The sequence below is a fragment of the Paramisgurnus dabryanus genome, chromosome 9 (assembly GCF_030506205.2).
Source record: "Paramisgurnus dabryanus chromosome 9, PD_genome_1.1, whole genome shotgun sequence".
In the NCBI taxonomy this organism is placed as follows: domain Eukaryota; kingdom Metazoa; phylum Chordata; class Actinopteri; order Cypriniformes; family Cobitidae; genus Paramisgurnus; species Paramisgurnus dabryanus.
Window position 1 is genome coordinate 6,254,497 of NC_133345.1, and position 14,410 is coordinate 6,268,906.

Genomic DNA, 14,410 nt, shown 5'->3' on the forward strand with positions numbered 1-14,410 from the left:
CTTGGATGGGAGACCGCCTGGGAATACCAGGTGCTGTAAGCATTTAATTGATTAATAATTTTTTTTATGTCATTTTTTCCCATGAATGCGTCCTTTCTGTAACCATTTACCGATGTCATTGCGTTGCCACATTAGCCTTGAAGTGTCTCTCGAATCGAGTCAGCACTCGCTTACGGCCACACCACCCTGAGCACGCCCGCTCTCGTCTGATCTCGGAAGCCAAGCAGGGTCGGGCCTGGTTAGTACTTGGATGGGAGACCGCCTGGGAATACCAGGTGCTGTAAGCATTTAATTAATTAATTATTTTTTTATGTCATTTTTTCCCATGAATGCGACCTTTCTGTAAGCGTTCACTGATGTCATGGCATTGCCACATAAGTCTTGAAGTGTCTATCGAAGCGAGTCAGCACTCGCTTATGGCCACACCACCCTGAGCACGCCCGCTCTCGTCTGATCTCGGAAGCCAAGCAGGGTCGGGCCTGGTTAGTACTTGGATGGGAGACCGCCTGGGAATACCAGGTGCTGTAAGCATTTAATTAATTAATTATTTTTTTATGTCATTTTTTCCCATGAATGCGACCTTTCTGTAAGCGTTCACTGATGTCATGGCGTTGCCACATAAGTCTTGAAGTGTCTATCGAAGCGAGTCAGCACTCGCTTACGGCCACACCACCCTGAGCACGCCCGCTCTCGTCTGATCTCGGAAGCCAAGCAGGGTCGGGCCTGGTTAGTACTTGGATTGGAGACCGCCTGGGAATACCAGGTGCTGTAAGCATTTAATTAATTAATTAATTTTTTTATGTCATTTTTTCCCATGAATGCGTCCTTTCTGTAACCATTTACCGATGTCATTGCGTTGCCACATTAGCCTTGAAGTGTCTCTCGAATCGAGTCAGCACTCGTTTACGGCCACACCACCCTGAGCACGCCCGCTCTCGTCTGATCTCGGAAGCCAAGCAGGGTCGGGCCTGGTTAGTACTTCGATGGGAGACCGCCTGGGAATACCTGGTGCTGTAAGAATTAAATTAATTAATTATTTATGTCATTTTTCCCATGAATGCGTCCTTTCTGTAAGCGTTCTCCCATGGCATGGCGTTGCCACATTAGTTTTGAAGTGTCTCTCGAATCAAGTCAGCACTCGCTTACGGCCACGCCACCCTGAGCACGCCCGCTCTCGTCTGATCTCGTAAGCCAAGCAGGGTCGGGCCTGGTTAGTACTTGGATGGGAGACCGCCTGGGAATACCAGGTGCTCTAAGCAATTAATTAATTATTTTTTTATGTCATTTTTTCCCATGAATGCGATCTTTCTGTAAGCGTTCACTGATGTCATGGCGTTGCCACATAAGTCTTGAAGTGTCTATCGAAGCGAGTCAGCACTCGCTTACGGCCACACCACCCTGAGCACGCCCGCTCTCGTCTGATCTCGGAAGCCAAGCAGGGTCGGGCCTGGTTAGTACTTGGATGGGAGACCGCCTGGGAATACCAGGTGCTGTAAGCATTTAATTAATTAATTATTTTTTTTATGTCATTTTTTCCCATGAATGCGTCCTTTCTGTAACCATTTACCGATGTCATTGCATTGCCACATTAGCCTTGAAGTGTCTCTCGAATCGAGTCAGTACTCGTTTACGGCCACACCACCCTGAGCACGCCCGCTCTCGTCTGATCTCGGAAGCCAAGCAGGGTCGGGCTGGTTAGTACTTGGATGGGAGACCGCCTGGGAATACCTGGTGCTGTAAGAATTAAATTAATTAATTATTTATGTCATTTTTCCCATGAATGCGTCCTTTCTGTAAGCGTTCTCCCATGGCATGGCGTTGCCACATTAGTTTTGAAGTGTCTCTCGAATCAAGTCAGCACTCGTTTACGGCCACGCCACCCTGAGCACGCCCGCTCTCGTCTGATCTCGGAAGCCAAGCAGGGTCGGGCCTGGTTAGTACTTGGATGGGAGACCGCCTGGGAATACCAGGTGCTGTAAGCATTTAATTAATTAATTATTTTTTTTATGTCATTTTTTCCCATGAATGCGTCCTTTCTGTAACCATTTACCGATGTCATTGCGTTGCCACATTAGCCTTGAAGTGTCTCTCGAATCGAGTCAGCACTCGTTTACGGCCACACCACCCTGAGCACGCCCGCTCTCGTCTGATCTCGGAAGCCAAGCAGGGTCGGGCCTGGTTAGTACTTGGATGGGAGACCGCCTGGGAATACCTGGTGCTGTAAGAATTAAATTAATTAATTATTTATGTCATTTTTCCCATGAATGCGTCCTTTCTGTAAGCGTTCTCCCATGGCATGGCGTTGCCACATTAGTTTTGAAGTGTCTCTCGAATCAAGTCAGCACTCGCTTACGGCCACGCCACCCTGAGCACGCCCGCTCTCGTCTGATCTCGTAAGCCAAGCAGGGTCGGGCCTGGTTAGTACTTGGATGGGAGACCGCCTGGGAATACCAGGTGCTCTAAGCATTTAATTAATTAATTATTTTTTTATGTCATTTTTTCCCATGAATGCGATCTTTCTGTAAGCGTTCACTGATGTCATGGCGTTGCCACATAAGTCTTGAAGTGTCTATCGAAGCGAGTCAGCACTCGCTTACGGCCACACCACCCTGAGCACGCCCGCTCTCGTCTGATCTCGGAAGCCAAGCAGGGTCGGGCCTGGTTAGTACTTGGATGGGAGACCGCCTGGGAATACCATGTGCTGTAAGCATTTAATTAATTAATTATTTTTTTATGTCATTTTTTCCCATGAATGCGTCCTTTCTGTAACCATTTACCGATGTCATTGCGTTGACACATTAGCCTTGAAGTGTCTCTCGAATCGAGTCAGCACTCGTTTACGGCCACACCACCCTGAGCACGCCCGCTCTCGTCTGATCTCGGAAGCCAAGCAGGGTCGGGCCTGGTTAGTACTTGGATGGGAGACCGCCTGGGAATACCTGGTGCTGTAAGAATTTAATTAATTAATTTTTTATGTCATTTTTCCCATGAATGCGTCCTTTCTGTAAGCGTTCTCCCATGGCATGCCGTTGCCACATTAGTTTTAAAGTGTCTCTCGAATCAAGTCCGCACTCGCTTACGGCCACACCACCCTGAGCACGCCCGCTCTCGTCTGATCTCGGAAGCCAAGCAGGGTCGGGCCTGGTTAGTACTTGGATGGGAGATTGCCTGGGAATACCAGGTGCTGTAAGCATTTAATTAATTAAATATTTATTTATGTCATTTTTTCCCATGAATGCGTTCTTTCTGTAAGCGTTCACTGATGTCATGGCGTTGCCACATAAGTCTTGAAGTGTCTGTCGATTCGAGTCGGCACTCGCTTACGGCCACACCACCCTGAGCACGCCCGCTCTCGTCTGATCTCGGAAGCCAAGCAGGGTCGGGCCTGGTTAGTACTTGGATGGGAGACCGCCTGGGAATACCAGGTGCTGTAAGCATTTAATTAATTAAATATTTATTTATGTCATATTTTCCCATGAATGCGTCCTTTCTGTAAGCGTTCTCCCATGGCATGGCGTTGCCACATTAGTTTTGAAGTGTCTCTCGAATCAAGTCTGCACTCGCTTACGGCCACACCACCCTGAGCACGCCCGCTCTCGTCTGATCTCGGAAGCCAAGCAGGGTCGGGCCTGGTTAGTACTTGGATGGGAGACCGCCTGGGAATACCAGGTGCTGTAAGCATTTAATTAATTAATAATTTTTTTTATGTCATTTTTTCCCATGAATGCGTCCTTTCTGTAACCATTTACCGATGTCATTGCGTTGCCACATTAGCCTTGAAGTGTCTCTCGAATCGAGTCAGCACTCGCTTACGGCCACACCACCCTGAGCACGCCCGTTCTCGTCTGATCTCGTAAGCCAAGCAGGGTCGGGCCTGGTTAGTACTTGGATGGGAGACCGCCTGGGAATACCAGGTGCTGTAAGCATTTAATTAATTAATTATTTTTTAATGTCATTTTTTCCCATGAATGCGATCTTTCTGTAAGTGTTCACCGATGTCATGGCGTTGCCACATAAGTCTTGAAGTGTCTATCGAAGCGAGTCAGCACTCGCTTACGGCCACACCACCCTGAGCACGCCCGCTCTCGTCTGATCTCGGAAGCCAAGCAGGGTTGGGCCTGGTTAGTACTTGGATGGGAGACCGCCTGGGAATACCAAGTGCTGTAAGCATTTAATTAATTAAATATTTATTTATGTCATATTTTCCCATGAATGCGTCCTTTCTGTAACCATTTACCGATGTCATTGCGTTGCCACATTAGCCTTGAAGTGTCTCTCGAATCGAGTCAGCACTCGCTTACGGCCACACCACCCTGAGCACGCCCGCTCTCGTCTGATCTCGGAAGCCAAGCAGGGTCGGGCCTGGTTAGTACTTGGATGGGAGACCGCCTGGGAATACCAGGTGCTGTAAGCATTTAATTAATTAATTATTTTTTTTATGTCATTTTTTCCCATGAATGCGTCCTTTCTGTAACCATTTACCGATGTCATTGCGTTGCCACATTAGCCTTGAAGTGTCTCTCGAATCGAGTCAGCACTCGTTTACGGCCACACCACCCTGAGCACGCCCGCTCTCGTCTGATCTCGGAAGCCAAGCAGGGTCGGGCCTGGTTAGTACTTGGATGGGAGACCGCGTGGGAATACCTGGTGCTGTAAGAATTAAATTAATTAATTATTTATGTCATTTTTCCCATGAATGCGTCCTTTCTGTATGCGTTCTCCCATGGCATGGCGTTGCCACATTAGTTTTGAAGTGTCTCTCGAATCAAGTCAGCACTCGCTTACGGCCACGCCACCCTGAGCACGCCCGCTCTCGTCTGATCTCGTAAGCCAAGCAGGGTCGGGCCTGGTTAGTACTTGGATGGGAGACCGCCTGGGAATACCAGGTGCTCTAAGCATTTAATTAATTAATTATTTTTTTATGTCATTTTTTCCCATGAATGCGTCCTTTCTGTAAGCGTTCTCCCATGGCATGGCGTTGCCACATTAGTTTTGAAGTGTCTCTCGAATCAAGTCTGCACTCGCTTACGGCCACACCACCCTGAGCACGCCCGCTCTCGTCTGATCTCGGAAGCCAAGCAGGGTCGGGCCTGGTTAGTACTTGGATGGGAGACCGCCTGGGAATACCAGGTGCTGTAAGCATTTAATTAATTAATAATTTTTTTTATGTCATTTTTTCCCATGAATGCGTCCTTTCTGTAACCATTTACCGATGTCATTGCGTTGCCACATTAGCCTTGAAGTGTCTCTCGAATCGAGTCAGCACTCGCTTACGGCCACACCACCCTGAGCACGCCCGCTCTCGTCTGATCTCGGAAGCCAAGCAGGGTCGGGCCTGGTTAGTACTTGGATGGGAGACCGCCTGGGAATACCAGGTGCTGTAAGCATTTAATTAATTAAATATTTTTTTATGTCATTTTTTCCCATGAATGCGACCTTTCTGTAAGCGTTCACTGATGTCATGGCGTTGCCACATAAGTCTTGAAGTGTCTATCGAAGCGAGTCAGCACTCGCTTACGGCCACACCACCCTGAGCACGCCCGCTCTCGTCTGATCTCGGAAGCCAAGCAGGGTCGGGCCTGGTTAGTACTTGGATGGGAGACCGCCTGGGAATACCAGGTGCTGTAAGCATTTAATTAATTAATTATTTTTTTTTATGTCATTTTTTCCCATGAATGCGTCCTTTCTGTAACCATTTACCGATGTCATTGCGTTGCCACATTAGCCTTGAAGTGTCTCTCGAATCGAGTCAGCACTCGCTTACGGCCACACCACCCTGAGCACGCCCGCTCTCGTCTGATCTCGTAAGCCAAGCAGGGTCGGGCCTGGTTAGTACTTGGATGGGAGACCGCCTGGGAATACCAGGTGCTGTAAGCATTTAATTAATTAATTATTTTTTTATGTCATTTTTTCCCATGAATGCGATCTTTCTGTAAGTGTTCACCGATGTCATGGCGTTGCCACATAAGTCTTGAAGTGTCTATCGAAGCGAGTCAGCACTCGCTTACGGCCACACCACCCTGAGCACGCCCGCTCTCGTCTGATCTCGGAAGCCAAGCAGGGTCGGGCCTGGTTAGTACTTGGATGGGAGACCGCCTGGGAATACCAGGTGCTGTAAGCATTTAATTAATTAAATATTTATTTATGTCATATTTTCCCATGAATGCGTCCTTTCTGTAACCATTTACCGATGTCATTGCGTTGCCACATTAGCCTTGAAGTGTCTCTCGAATCGAGTCAGCACTCGCTTACGGCCACACCACCCTGAGCACGCCCGCTCTCGTCTGATCTCGGAAGCCAAGCAGGGTCGGGCCTGGTTAGTACTTGGATGGGAGACCGCCTGGGAATACCAGGTGCTGTAAGCATTTAATTAATTAATAATTTTTTTATGTCATTTTTTCCCATGAATGCGTCCTTTCTGTAACCATTTACCGATGTCATTGCGTTGCCACATTAGCCTTGAAGTGTCTCTCGAATCGAGTCAGCACTCGCTTACGGCCACGCCACCCTGAGCACGCCCGCTCTCGTCTGATCTCGGAAGCCAAGCAGGGTCGGGCCTGGTTAGTACTTGGATGGGAGACCGCCTGGGAATACCAGGTGCTGTAAGCATTTAATTAATTAAATATTTTTTTATGTCATTTTTTCCCATGAATGCGACCTTTCTGTAAGCGTTCACTGATGTCATGGCGTTGCCACATAAGTCTTGAAGTGTCTATCGAAGCGAGTCAGCACTCGCTTACGGCCACACCACCCTGAGCACGCCCGCTCTCGTCTGATCTCGGAAGCCAAGCAGGGTCGGGCCTGGTTAGTACTTGGATGGGAGACCGCCTGGGAATACCAGGTGCTGTAAGCATTTAATTAATTAATTATTTTTTTTATGTCATTTTTTCCCATGAATGCGTCCTTTCTGTAACCATTTACCGATGTCATTGCGTTGCCACATTAGCCTTGAAGTGTCTCTCGAATCGAGTCAGCACTCGCTTACGGCCACACCACCCTGAGCACGCCCGTTCTCGTCTGATCTCGTAAGCCAAGCAGGGTCGGGCCTGGTTAGTACTTGGATGGGAGACCGCCTGGGAATACCAGGTGCTGTAAGCATTTAATTAATTAATTATTTTTTTATGTCATTTTTTCCCATGAATGCGATCTTTCTGTAAGTGTTCACCGATGTCATGGCGTTGCCACATAAGTCTTGAAGTGTCTATCGAAGCGAGTCAGCACTCGCTTACGGCCACACCACCCTGAGCACGCCCGCTCTCGTCTGATCTCGGAAGCCAAGCAGGGTCGGGCCTGGTTAGTACTTGGATGGGAGACCGCCTGGGAATACCAGGTGCTGTAAGCATTTAATTAATTAAATATTTATTTATGTCATATTTTCCCATGAATGCGTCCTTTCTGTAACCATTTACCGATGTCATTGCGTTGCCACATTAGCCTTTAAGTGTCTCTCGAATCGAGTCAGCACTCGCTTACGGCCACACCACCCTGAGCACGCCCGCTCTCGTCTGATCTCGGAAGCCAAGCAGGGTCGGGCCTGGTTAGTACTTGGATGGGAGACCGCCTGGGAATACCTGGTGCTGTAAGAATTAAATTAATTAATTATTTATGTCATTTTTCCCATGAATGCGTCCTTTCTGTAAGCGTTCTCCCATGGCATGGCGTTGCCACATTAGTTTTGAAGTGTCTCTCGAATCAAGTCAGCACTCGCTTACGGCCACGCCACCCTGAGCACGCCCGCTCTCGTCTGATCTCGTAAGCCAAGCAGGGTCGGGCCTGGTTAGTACTTGGATGGGAGACCGCCTGGGAATACCTGGTGCTCTAAGCATTTAATTAATTAATTATTTTTTTATGTCATTTTTTCCCATGAATGCGATCTTTCTGTAAGCGTTCACTGATGTCATGGCGTTGCCACATAAGTCTTGAAGTGTCTATCGAAGCGAGTCAGCACTCGCTTACGGCCACACCACCCTGAGCACGCCCGCTCTCGTCTGATGTCGGAAGCCAAGCAGGGTCGGGCCTGGTTAGTACTTGGATGGGAGACCGCCTGGGAATACCAGGTGCTGTAAGCATTTAATTAATTAAATATTTATTTATGTCATATTTTCCCATGAATGCGTCCTTTCTGTAACCATTTACCGATGTCATTGCGTTGCCACATTAGCCTTGAAGTGTCTCTCGAATCGAGTCAGCACTCGCTTACGGCCACACCACCCTGAGCACGCCCGCTCTTGTCTGATCTCGGAAGCCAAGCAGGGTCGGGCCTGGTTAGTACTTGGATGGGAGACCGCCTGGGAATACCAGGTGCTGTAAGCATTTAATTAATTAATTATTTTTTTTATGTCATTTTTTCCCATGAATGCGTCCTTTCTGTAACCATTTACCGATGTCATTGCGTTGCCACATTAGCCTTGAAGTGTCTCTCGAATCGAGTCAGCACTCGTTTACGGCCACACCACCCTGAGCACGCCCGCTCTCGTCTGATCTCGGAAGCCAAGCAGGGTCGGGCCTGGTTAGTACTTGGATGGGAGACCGCCTGGGAATACCTGGTGCTGTAAGAATTAAATTAATTAATTATTTATGTCATTTTTCCCATGAATGCGTCCTTTCTGTAAGCGTTCTCCCATGGCATGGCGTTGCCACATTAGTTTTGAAGTGTCTCTCGAATCAAGTCAGCACTCGTTTACGGCCACGCCACCCTGAGCACGCCCGCTCTCGTCTGATCTCGTAAGCCAAGCAGGGTCGGGCCTGGTTAGTACTTGGATGGGAGACCGCCTGGGAATACCAGGTGCTCTAAGCATTTAATTAATTAATTATTTTTTTATGTCATTTTTTCCCATGAATGCGTCCTTTCTGTAAGCGTTCTCCCATGGCATGGCGTTGCCACATTAGTTTTGAAGTGTCTCTCGAATCAAGTCTGCACTCGCTTACGGCCACACCACCCTGAGCACGCCCGCTCTCGTCTGATCTCGGAAGCCAAGCAGGGTCGGGCCTGGTTAGTACTTGGATGGGAGACCGCCTGGGAATACCAGGTGCTGTAAGCATTTAATTAATTAATAAATTTTTTTATGTCATTTTTTCCCATGAATGCGTCCTTTCTGTAACCATTTACCGATGTCATTGCGTTGCCACATTAGCCTTGAAGTGTCTCTCGAATCGAGTCAGCACTCGCTTACGGCCACACCACCCTGAGCACGCCCGCTCTCGTCTGATCTCGGAAGCCAAGCAGGGTCGGGCCTGGTTAGTACTTGGATGGGAGACCGCCTGGGAATACCAGGTGCTGTAAGCATTTAATTAATTAATTATTTTTTTATGTCATTTTTTCCCATGAATGCGACCTTTCTGTAAGCGTTCACTGATGTCATGGCGTTGCCACATAAGTCTTGAAGTGTCTATCGAAGCGAGTCAGCACTCGCTTACGGCCACACCACCCTGAGCACGCCCGCTCTCGTCTGATCTCGGAAGCCAAGCAGGGTCGGGCCTGGTTAGTACTTGGATGGGAGACCGCCTGGGAATACCAGGTGCTGTAAGCATTTAATTAATTAATTATTTTTTTTTATGTCATTTTTTCCCATGAATGCGTCCTTTCTGTAACCATTTACCGATGTCATTGCGTTGCCACATTAGCCTTGAAGTGTCTCTCGAATCGAGTCAGCACTCGCTTACGGCCACACCACCCTGAGCACGCCCGCTCTCGTCTGATCTCGTAAGCCAAGCAGGGTCGGGCCTGGTTAGTACTTGGATGGGAGACCGCCTGGGAATACCAGGTGCTGTAAGCATTTAATTAATTAATTATTTTTTTATGTCATTTTTTCCCATGAATGCGATCTTTCTGTAAGTGTTCACCGATGTCATGGCGTTGCCACATAAGTCTTGAAGTGTCTATCGAAGCGAGTCAGCACTCGCTTACGGCCACACCACCCTGAGCACGCCCGCTCTCGTCTGATCTCGGAAGCCAAGCAGGGTCGGGCCTGGTTAGTACTTGGATGGGAGACCGCCTGGGAATACCAGGTGCTGTAAGCATTTAATTAATTAAATATTTATTTATGTCATATTTTCCCATGAATGCGTCCTTTCTGTAACCATTTACCGATGTCATTGCGTTGCCACATTAGCCTTGAAGTGTCTCTCGAATCGAGTCAGCACTCGCTTACGGCCACACCACCCTGAGCACGCCCGCTCTCGTCTGATCTCGGAAGCCAAGCAGGGTCGGGCCTGGTTAGTACTTGGATGGGAGACCGCCTGGGAATACCAGGTGCTGTAAGCATTTAATTAATTAATAATTTTTTTATGTCATTTTTTCCCATGAATGCGTCCTTTCTGTAACCATTTACCGATGTCATTGCGTTGCCACATTAGCCTTGAAGTGTCTCTCGAATCGAGTCAGCACTCGCTTACGGCCACACCACCCTGAGCACGCCCGCTCTCGTCTGATCTCGGAAGCCAAGCAGGGTCGGGCCTGGTTAGTACTTGGATGGGAGACCGCCTGGGAATACCAGGTGCTGTAAGCATTTAATAATTAAATATTTTTTTATGTCATTTTTTCCCATGAATGCGACCTTTCTGTAAGCGTTCACTGATGTCATGGCGTTGCCACATAAGTCTTGAAGTGTCTATCGAAGCGAGTCAGCACTCGCTTACGGCCACACCACCCTGAGCACGCCCGCTCTCGTCTGATCTCGGAAGCCAAGCAGGGTCGGGCCTGGTTAGTACTTGGATGGGAGACCGCCTGGGAATACCAGGTGCTGTAAGCATTTAATTAATTAATTATTTTTTTTATGTCATTTTTTCCCATGAATGCGTCCTTTCTGTAACCATTTACCGATGTCATTGCGTTGCCACATTAGCCTTGAAGTGTCTCTCGAATCGAGTCAGCACTCGCTTACGGCCACACCACCCTGAGCACGCCCGTTCTCGTCTGATCTCGTAAGCCAAGCAGGGTCGGGCCTGGTTAGTACTTGGATGGGAGACCGCCTGGGAATACCAGGTGCTGTAAGCATTTAATTAATTAATTATTTTTTTATGTCATTTTTTCCCATGAATGCGATCTTTCTGTAAGTGTTCACCGATGTCATGGCGTTGCCACATAAGTCTTGAAGTGTCTATCGAAGCGAGTCAGCACTCGCTTACGGCCACACCACCCTGAGCACGCCCGCTCTCGTCTGATCTCGGAAGCCAAGCAGGGTCGGGCCTGGTTAGTACTTGGATGGGAGACCGCCTGGGAATACCAGGTGCTGTAAGCATTTAATTAATTAAATATTTATTTATGTCATATTTTCCCATGAATGCGTCCTTTCTGTAACCATTTACCGATGTCATTGCGTTGCCACATTAGCCTTTAAGTGTCTCTCGAATCGAGTCAGCACTCGCTTACGGCCACACCACCCTGAGCACGCCCGCTCTCGTCTGATCTCGGAAGCCAAGCAGGGTCGGGCCTGGTTAGTACTTGGATGGGAGACCGCCTGGGAATACCAGGTGCTGTAAGCATTTAATTAATTAATTATTTTTTTTATGTCATTTTTTCCCATGAATGCGTCCTTTCTGTAACCATTTACCGATGTCATTGCGTTGCCACATTAGCCTTGAAGTGTCTCTCGAATCGAGTCAGCACTCGTTTACGGCCACACCACCCTGAGCACGCCCGCTCTCGTCTGATCTCGGAAGCCAAGCAGGGTCGGGCCTGGTTAGTACTTGGATGGGAGACCGCCTGGGAATACCTGGTGCTGTAAGAATTAAATTAATTAATTATTTATGTCATTTTTCCCATGAATGCGTCCTTTCTGTAAGCGTTCTCCCATGGCATGGCGTTGCCACATTAGTTTTGAAGTGTCTCTCGAATCAAGTCAGCACTCGCTTACGGCCACGCCACCCTGAGCACGCCCGCTCTCGTCTGATCTCGTAAGCCAAGCAGGGTCGGGCCTGGTTAGTACTTGGATGGGAGACCGCCTGGGAATACCTGGTGCTCTAAGCATTTAATTAATTAATTATTTTTTTATGTCATTTTTTCCCATGAATGCGATCTTTCTGTAAGCGTTCACTGATGTCATGGCGTTGCCACATAAGTCTTGAAGTGTCTATCGAAGCGAGTCAGCACTCGCTTACGGCCACACCACCCTGAGCACGCCCGCTCTCGTCTGATGTCGGAAGCCAAGCAGGGTCGGGCCTGGTTAGTACTTGGATGGGAGACCGCCTGGGAATACCAGGTGCTGTAAGCATTTAATTAATTAAATATTTATTTATGTCATATTTTCCCATGAATGCGTCCTTTCTGTAACCATTTACCGATGTCATTGCGTTGCCACATTAGCCTTGAAGTGTCTCTCGAATCGAGTCAGCACTCGCTTACGGCCACACCACCCTGAGCACGCCCGCTCTCGTCTGATCTCGGAAGCCAAGCAGGGTCGGGCCTGGTTAGTACTTGGATGGGAGACCGCCTGGGAATACCAGGTGCTGTAAGCATTTAATTAATTAATTATTTTTTTTATGTCATTTTTTCCCATGAATGCGTCCTTTCTGTAACCATTTACCGATGTCATTGCGTTGCCACATTAGCCTTGAAGTGTCTCTCGAATCGAGTCAGCACTCGTTTACGGCCACGCCACCCTGAGCACGCCCGCTCTCGTCTGATCTCGGAAGCCAAGCAGGGTCGGGCCTGGTTAGTACTTGGATGGGAGACCGCCTGGGAATACCTGGTGCTGTAAGAATTAAATTAATTAATTATTTATGTCATTTTTCCCATGAATGCGTCCTTTCTGTAAGCGTTCTCCCATGGCATGGCGTTGCCACATTAGTTTTGAAGTGTCTCTCGAATCAAGTCAGCACTCGTTTACGGCCACGCCACCCTGAGCACGCCCGCTCTCGTCTGATCTCGTAAGCCAAGCAGGGTAGGGCCTGGTTAGTACTTGGATGGGAGACCGCCTGGGAATACCAGGTGCTCTAAGCATTTAATTAATTAATTATTTTTTTATGTCATTTTTTCCCATGAATGCGTCCTTTCTGTAAGCGTTCTCCCATGGCATGGCGTTGCCACATTAGTTTTGAAGTGTCTCTCGAATCAAGTCTGCACTCGCTTACGGCCACACCACCCTGAGCACGCCCGCTCTCGTCTGATCTCGGAAGCCAAGCAGGGTCGGGCCTGGTTAGTACTTGGATGGGAGACCGCCTGGGAATACCAGGTGCTGTAAGCATTTAATTAATTAATAAATTTTTTATGTCATTTTTTCCCATGAATGCGTCCTTTCTGTAACCATTTACCGATGTCATTGCGTTGCCACATTAGCCTTGAAGTGTCTCTCGAATCGAGTCAGCACTCGCTTACGGCCACACCACCCTGAGCACGCCCGCTCTCGTCTGATCTCGGAAGCCAAGCAGGGTCGGGCCTGGTTAGTACTTGGATGGGAGACCGCCTGGGAATACCAGGTGCTGTAAGCATTTAATTAATTAATTATTTTTTTATGTCATTTTTTCCCATGAATGCGACCTTTCTGTAAGCGTTCACTGATGTCATGGCGTTGCCACATAAGTCTTGAAGTGTCTATCGAAGCGAGTCAGCACTCGCTTACGGCCACACCACCCTGAGCACGCCCGCTCTCGTCTGATCTCGGAAGCCAAGCAGGGTCGGGCCTGGTTAGTTCTTGGATGGGAGACCGCCTGGGAATACCAGGTGCTGTAAGCAATTAATTAATTAATTAATTTTTTTATGTCATTTTTTCCCATGAATGCGTCCTTTCTGTAACCATTTACCGATGTCATTGCGTTGCCACATTAGCCTTGAAGTGTCTCTCGAATCGAGTCAGCACTCGCTTACGGCCACACCACCCTGAGCACGCCCGTTCTCGTCTGATCTCGTAAGCCAAGCAGGGTCGGGCCTGGTTAGTACTTGGATGGGAGACCGCCTGGGAATACCAGGTGCTGTAAGCATTTAATTAATTAATTATTTTTTTATGTCATTTTTTCCCATGAATGCGATCTTTCTGTAAGTGTTCACCGATGTCATGGCGTTGCCACATAAGTCTTGAAGTGTCTATCGAAGCGAGTCAGCACTCGCTTACGGCCACACCACCCTGAGCACGCCCGCTCTCGTCTGATCTCGGAAGCCAAGCAGGGTCGGGCCTGGTTAGTACTTGGATGGGAGACCGCCTGGGAATACCAGGTGCTGTAAGCATTTAATTAATTAAATATTTATTTATGTCATATTTTCCCATGAATGCGTCCTTTCTGTAACCATTTACCGATGTCATTGCGTTGCCACATTAGCCTTGAAGTGTCTCTCGAATCGAGTCAGCACTCGCTTACGGCCACACCACCCTGAGCACGCCCGCTCTCGTCTGATCTCGGAAGCCAAGCAGGGTCGGGCCTGGTTAGTACTTGGATGGGAGACCGCCTGGGAATACCAGGTGCTGTAAGCATTTAA

At 48.3% G+C, this 14,410-nt stretch overlaps 48 non-coding genes and 12 pseudogenes across 48 annotated transcripts in view; all 60 read left to right on the forward strand.

Annotated features, from left to right (window-relative positions):
• LOC135722714 (5S ribosomal RNA) overlaps positions 1-42 on the forward strand; it is a 119-nt gene extending 77 nt beyond the window's left edge. The window contains exon 1 of the ribosomal RNA XR_010522440.1: positions 1-42. This exon is cut by the window's left edge and continues 77 nt beyond it. This is a non-coding gene — a ribosomal RNA (5S ribosomal RNA).
• Positions 43-168: 126 nt separating this feature from the next.
• Positions 169-287, forward strand: LOC135722715 (5S ribosomal RNA). The gene has a single exon (XR_010522441.1). It is a non-coding gene; the product is annotated as a 5S ribosomal RNA (ribosomal RNA).
• Positions 288-412: 125 nt separating this feature from the next.
• On the forward strand, positions 413-531 carry LOC135723554 (5S ribosomal RNA). Its single transcript, XR_010523253.1, has one exon. It is a non-coding gene; the product is annotated as a 5S ribosomal RNA (ribosomal RNA).
• Positions 532-656: 125 nt separating this feature from the next.
• LOC135725246 (5S ribosomal RNA) lies at positions 657-775 on the forward strand (annotated as a pseudogene).
• A 126-nt stretch (positions 776-901) lies between these two features.
• On the forward strand, positions 902-1,020 carry LOC135725542 (5S ribosomal RNA; annotated as a pseudogene).
• Positions 1,021-1,140: 120 nt separating this feature from the next.
• LOC135726624 (5S ribosomal RNA) lies at positions 1,141-1,259 on the forward strand (annotated as a pseudogene).
• Positions 1,260-1,380: 121 nt separating this feature from the next.
• Positions 1,381-1,499, forward strand: LOC135722716 (5S ribosomal RNA). The gene has a single exon (XR_010522442.1). It is a non-coding gene; the product is annotated as a 5S ribosomal RNA (ribosomal RNA).
• Positions 1,500-1,625: 126 nt separating this feature from the next.
• Positions 1,626-1,743, forward strand: LOC135726413 (5S ribosomal RNA; annotated as a pseudogene).
• Positions 1,744-1,863: 120 nt separating this feature from the next.
• Positions 1,864-1,982, forward strand: LOC135724025 (5S ribosomal RNA). The gene has a single exon (XR_010523701.1). It is a non-coding gene; the product is annotated as a 5S ribosomal RNA (ribosomal RNA).
• Positions 1,983-2,108: 126 nt separating this feature from the next.
• LOC135754643 (5S ribosomal RNA) lies at positions 2,109-2,227 on the forward strand. The gene has a single exon (XR_010534581.2). It is a non-coding gene; the product is annotated as a 5S ribosomal RNA (ribosomal RNA).
• Positions 2,228-2,347: 120 nt separating this feature from the next.
• Positions 2,348-2,466, forward strand: LOC135757327 (5S ribosomal RNA; annotated as a pseudogene).
• Positions 2,467-2,591: 125 nt separating this feature from the next.
• Positions 2,592-2,710, forward strand: LOC135757328 (5S ribosomal RNA). The gene has a single exon (XR_010536137.2). It is a non-coding gene; the product is annotated as a 5S ribosomal RNA (ribosomal RNA).
• A 125-nt stretch (positions 2,711-2,835) lies between these two features.
• Positions 2,836-2,954, forward strand: LOC135755294 (5S ribosomal RNA). Its single transcript, XR_010535206.2, has one exon. It is a non-coding gene; the product is annotated as a 5S ribosomal RNA (ribosomal RNA).
• A 120-nt stretch (positions 2,955-3,074) lies between these two features.
• Positions 3,075-3,193, forward strand: LOC135756558 (5S ribosomal RNA; annotated as a pseudogene).
• Positions 3,194-3,318: 125 nt separating this feature from the next.
• Positions 3,319-3,437, forward strand: LOC135757329 (5S ribosomal RNA). The gene has a single exon (XR_010536138.1). It is a non-coding gene; the product is annotated as a 5S ribosomal RNA (ribosomal RNA).
• Positions 3,438-3,562: 125 nt separating this feature from the next.
• Positions 3,563-3,681, forward strand: LOC135757330 (5S ribosomal RNA). Its single transcript, XR_010536139.1, has one exon. It is a non-coding gene; the product is annotated as a 5S ribosomal RNA (ribosomal RNA).
• A 126-nt stretch (positions 3,682-3,807) lies between these two features.
• LOC135757331 (5S ribosomal RNA) lies at positions 3,808-3,926 on the forward strand. The gene has a single exon (XR_010536140.2). It is a non-coding gene; the product is annotated as a 5S ribosomal RNA (ribosomal RNA).
• Positions 3,927-4,051: 125 nt separating this feature from the next.
• Positions 4,052-4,170, forward strand: LOC135757332 (5S ribosomal RNA). The gene has a single exon (XR_010536141.2). It is a non-coding gene; the product is annotated as a 5S ribosomal RNA (ribosomal RNA).
• Positions 4,171-4,295: 125 nt separating this feature from the next.
• Positions 4,296-4,414, forward strand: LOC135754751 (5S ribosomal RNA). The gene has a single exon (XR_010534684.2). It is a non-coding gene; the product is annotated as a 5S ribosomal RNA (ribosomal RNA).
• A 126-nt stretch (positions 4,415-4,540) lies between these two features.
• On the forward strand, positions 4,541-4,659 carry LOC135754644 (5S ribosomal RNA). The gene has a single exon (XR_010534582.2). It is a non-coding gene; the product is annotated as a 5S ribosomal RNA (ribosomal RNA).
• A 120-nt stretch (positions 4,660-4,779) lies between these two features.
• On the forward strand, positions 4,780-4,898 carry LOC135755427 (5S ribosomal RNA; annotated as a pseudogene).
• Positions 4,899-5,023: 125 nt separating this feature from the next.
• On the forward strand, positions 5,024-5,142 carry LOC135754645 (5S ribosomal RNA). Its single transcript, XR_010534583.2, has one exon. It is a non-coding gene; the product is annotated as a 5S ribosomal RNA (ribosomal RNA).
• Positions 5,143-5,268: 126 nt separating this feature from the next.
• Positions 5,269-5,387, forward strand: LOC135756559 (5S ribosomal RNA). The gene has a single exon (XR_012337502.1). It is a non-coding gene; the product is annotated as a 5S ribosomal RNA (ribosomal RNA).
• A 125-nt stretch (positions 5,388-5,512) lies between these two features.
• Positions 5,513-5,631, forward strand: LOC135756735 (5S ribosomal RNA). Its single transcript, XR_010535999.2, has one exon. It is a non-coding gene; the product is annotated as a 5S ribosomal RNA (ribosomal RNA).
• Positions 5,632-5,758: 127 nt separating this feature from the next.
• Positions 5,759-5,877, forward strand: LOC135756850 (5S ribosomal RNA). The gene has a single exon (XR_010536010.2). It is a non-coding gene; the product is annotated as a 5S ribosomal RNA (ribosomal RNA).
• A 125-nt stretch (positions 5,878-6,002) lies between these two features.
• Positions 6,003-6,121, forward strand: LOC135754847 (5S ribosomal RNA). The gene has a single exon (XR_010534777.2). It is a non-coding gene; the product is annotated as a 5S ribosomal RNA (ribosomal RNA).
• A 125-nt stretch (positions 6,122-6,246) lies between these two features.
• LOC135756560 (5S ribosomal RNA) lies at positions 6,247-6,365 on the forward strand. The gene has a single exon (XR_012337503.1). It is a non-coding gene; the product is annotated as a 5S ribosomal RNA (ribosomal RNA).
• A 125-nt stretch (positions 6,366-6,490) lies between these two features.
• LOC135755807 (5S ribosomal RNA) lies at positions 6,491-6,609 on the forward strand. Its single transcript, XR_010535706.2, has one exon. It is a non-coding gene; the product is annotated as a 5S ribosomal RNA (ribosomal RNA).
• A 125-nt stretch (positions 6,610-6,734) lies between these two features.
• On the forward strand, positions 6,735-6,853 carry LOC135757333 (5S ribosomal RNA). The gene has a single exon (XR_010536142.1). It is a non-coding gene; the product is annotated as a 5S ribosomal RNA (ribosomal RNA).
• Positions 6,854-6,979: 126 nt separating this feature from the next.
• On the forward strand, positions 6,980-7,098 carry LOC135755243 (5S ribosomal RNA). The gene has a single exon (XR_010535158.2). It is a non-coding gene; the product is annotated as a 5S ribosomal RNA (ribosomal RNA).
• A 125-nt stretch (positions 7,099-7,223) lies between these two features.
• On the forward strand, positions 7,224-7,342 carry LOC135756910 (5S ribosomal RNA). The gene has a single exon (XR_012337504.1). It is a non-coding gene; the product is annotated as a 5S ribosomal RNA (ribosomal RNA).
• Positions 7,343-7,467: 125 nt separating this feature from the next.
• Positions 7,468-7,586, forward strand: LOC135723930 (5S ribosomal RNA). The gene has a single exon (XR_010523609.1). It is a non-coding gene; the product is annotated as a 5S ribosomal RNA (ribosomal RNA).
• A 120-nt stretch (positions 7,587-7,706) lies between these two features.
• Positions 7,707-7,825, forward strand: LOC135754332 (5S ribosomal RNA; annotated as a pseudogene).
• A 125-nt stretch (positions 7,826-7,950) lies between these two features.
• LOC135757335 (5S ribosomal RNA) lies at positions 7,951-8,069 on the forward strand. The gene has a single exon (XR_010536143.2). It is a non-coding gene; the product is annotated as a 5S ribosomal RNA (ribosomal RNA).
• Positions 8,070-8,194: 125 nt separating this feature from the next.
• Positions 8,195-8,313, forward strand: LOC135755093 (5S ribosomal RNA). The gene has a single exon (XR_010535016.2). It is a non-coding gene; the product is annotated as a 5S ribosomal RNA (ribosomal RNA).
• A 126-nt stretch (positions 8,314-8,439) lies between these two features.
• LOC135756317 (5S ribosomal RNA) lies at positions 8,440-8,558 on the forward strand. Its single transcript, XR_012337632.1, has one exon. It is a non-coding gene; the product is annotated as a 5S ribosomal RNA (ribosomal RNA).
• Positions 8,559-8,678: 120 nt separating this feature from the next.
• LOC135755930 (5S ribosomal RNA) lies at positions 8,679-8,797 on the forward strand (annotated as a pseudogene).
• A 125-nt stretch (positions 8,798-8,922) lies between these two features.
• On the forward strand, positions 8,923-9,041 carry LOC135757172 (5S ribosomal RNA). The gene has a single exon (XR_012337505.1). It is a non-coding gene; the product is annotated as a 5S ribosomal RNA (ribosomal RNA).
• Positions 9,042-9,167: 126 nt separating this feature from the next.
• LOC135755755 (5S ribosomal RNA) lies at positions 9,168-9,286 on the forward strand. Its single transcript, XR_010535656.2, has one exon. It is a non-coding gene; the product is annotated as a 5S ribosomal RNA (ribosomal RNA).
• A 125-nt stretch (positions 9,287-9,411) lies between these two features.
• On the forward strand, positions 9,412-9,530 carry LOC135754333 (5S ribosomal RNA). Its single transcript, XR_010534279.2, has one exon. It is a non-coding gene; the product is annotated as a 5S ribosomal RNA (ribosomal RNA).
• A 127-nt stretch (positions 9,531-9,657) lies between these two features.
• Positions 9,658-9,776, forward strand: LOC135757222 (5S ribosomal RNA). The gene has a single exon (XR_012337604.1). It is a non-coding gene; the product is annotated as a 5S ribosomal RNA (ribosomal RNA).
• A 125-nt stretch (positions 9,777-9,901) lies between these two features.
• Positions 9,902-10,020, forward strand: LOC135757337 (5S ribosomal RNA). Its single transcript, XR_010536145.1, has one exon. It is a non-coding gene; the product is annotated as a 5S ribosomal RNA (ribosomal RNA).
• Positions 10,021-10,145: 125 nt separating this feature from the next.
• Positions 10,146-10,264, forward strand: LOC135755876 (5S ribosomal RNA). Its single transcript, XR_010535774.2, has one exon. It is a non-coding gene; the product is annotated as a 5S ribosomal RNA (ribosomal RNA).
• A 125-nt stretch (positions 10,265-10,389) lies between these two features.
• On the forward strand, positions 10,390-10,508 carry LOC135754940 (5S ribosomal RNA). The gene has a single exon (XR_010534869.2). It is a non-coding gene; the product is annotated as a 5S ribosomal RNA (ribosomal RNA).
• Positions 10,509-10,632: 124 nt separating this feature from the next.
• Positions 10,633-10,751, forward strand: LOC135756439 (5S ribosomal RNA). The gene has a single exon (XR_012337506.1). It is a non-coding gene; the product is annotated as a 5S ribosomal RNA (ribosomal RNA).
• Positions 10,752-10,877: 126 nt separating this feature from the next.
• LOC135756767 (5S ribosomal RNA) lies at positions 10,878-10,996 on the forward strand. The gene has a single exon (XR_012337593.1). It is a non-coding gene; the product is annotated as a 5S ribosomal RNA (ribosomal RNA).
• A 125-nt stretch (positions 10,997-11,121) lies between these two features.
• LOC135756758 (5S ribosomal RNA) lies at positions 11,122-11,240 on the forward strand. The gene has a single exon (XR_012337507.1). It is a non-coding gene; the product is annotated as a 5S ribosomal RNA (ribosomal RNA).
• Positions 11,241-11,365: 125 nt separating this feature from the next.
• On the forward strand, positions 11,366-11,484 carry LOC135755037 (5S ribosomal RNA). The gene has a single exon (XR_010534961.2). It is a non-coding gene; the product is annotated as a 5S ribosomal RNA (ribosomal RNA).
• Positions 11,485-11,610: 126 nt separating this feature from the next.
• On the forward strand, positions 11,611-11,729 carry LOC135755127 (5S ribosomal RNA). The gene has a single exon (XR_010535048.2). It is a non-coding gene; the product is annotated as a 5S ribosomal RNA (ribosomal RNA).
• Positions 11,730-11,849: 120 nt separating this feature from the next.
• On the forward strand, positions 11,850-11,968 carry LOC135756220 (5S ribosomal RNA; annotated as a pseudogene).
• A 125-nt stretch (positions 11,969-12,093) lies between these two features.
• On the forward strand, positions 12,094-12,212 carry LOC135757338 (5S ribosomal RNA). The gene has a single exon (XR_010536146.2). It is a non-coding gene; the product is annotated as a 5S ribosomal RNA (ribosomal RNA).
• A 125-nt stretch (positions 12,213-12,337) lies between these two features.
• Positions 12,338-12,456, forward strand: LOC135763395 (5S ribosomal RNA). Its single transcript, XR_010539534.1, has one exon. It is a non-coding gene; the product is annotated as a 5S ribosomal RNA (ribosomal RNA).
• Positions 12,457-12,582: 126 nt separating this feature from the next.
• Positions 12,583-12,701, forward strand: LOC135761966 (5S ribosomal RNA; annotated as a pseudogene).
• Positions 12,702-12,821: 120 nt separating this feature from the next.
• On the forward strand, positions 12,822-12,940 carry LOC135763407 (5S ribosomal RNA; annotated as a pseudogene).
• Positions 12,941-13,065: 125 nt separating this feature from the next.
• Positions 13,066-13,184, forward strand: LOC135762312 (5S ribosomal RNA). The gene has a single exon (XR_010538871.2). It is a non-coding gene; the product is annotated as a 5S ribosomal RNA (ribosomal RNA).
• Positions 13,185-13,309: 125 nt separating this feature from the next.
• LOC135763419 (5S ribosomal RNA) lies at positions 13,310-13,428 on the forward strand. The gene has a single exon (XR_010539536.1). It is a non-coding gene; the product is annotated as a 5S ribosomal RNA (ribosomal RNA).
• Positions 13,429-13,553: 125 nt separating this feature from the next.
• Positions 13,554-13,672, forward strand: LOC135763430 (5S ribosomal RNA). Its single transcript, XR_010539537.2, has one exon. It is a non-coding gene; the product is annotated as a 5S ribosomal RNA (ribosomal RNA).
• Positions 13,673-13,798: 126 nt separating this feature from the next.
• LOC135762619 (5S ribosomal RNA) lies at positions 13,799-13,917 on the forward strand. The gene has a single exon (XR_010539167.2). It is a non-coding gene; the product is annotated as a 5S ribosomal RNA (ribosomal RNA).
• A 125-nt stretch (positions 13,918-14,042) lies between these two features.
• Positions 14,043-14,161, forward strand: LOC135763769 (5S ribosomal RNA). Its single transcript, XR_012337508.1, has one exon. It is a non-coding gene; the product is annotated as a 5S ribosomal RNA (ribosomal RNA).
• A 125-nt stretch (positions 14,162-14,286) lies between these two features.
• Positions 14,287-14,405, forward strand: LOC135763369 (5S ribosomal RNA). The gene has a single exon (XR_012337509.1). It is a non-coding gene; the product is annotated as a 5S ribosomal RNA (ribosomal RNA).
• The last annotated feature ends 5 nt before the right edge of the window (positions 14,406-14,410 follow it).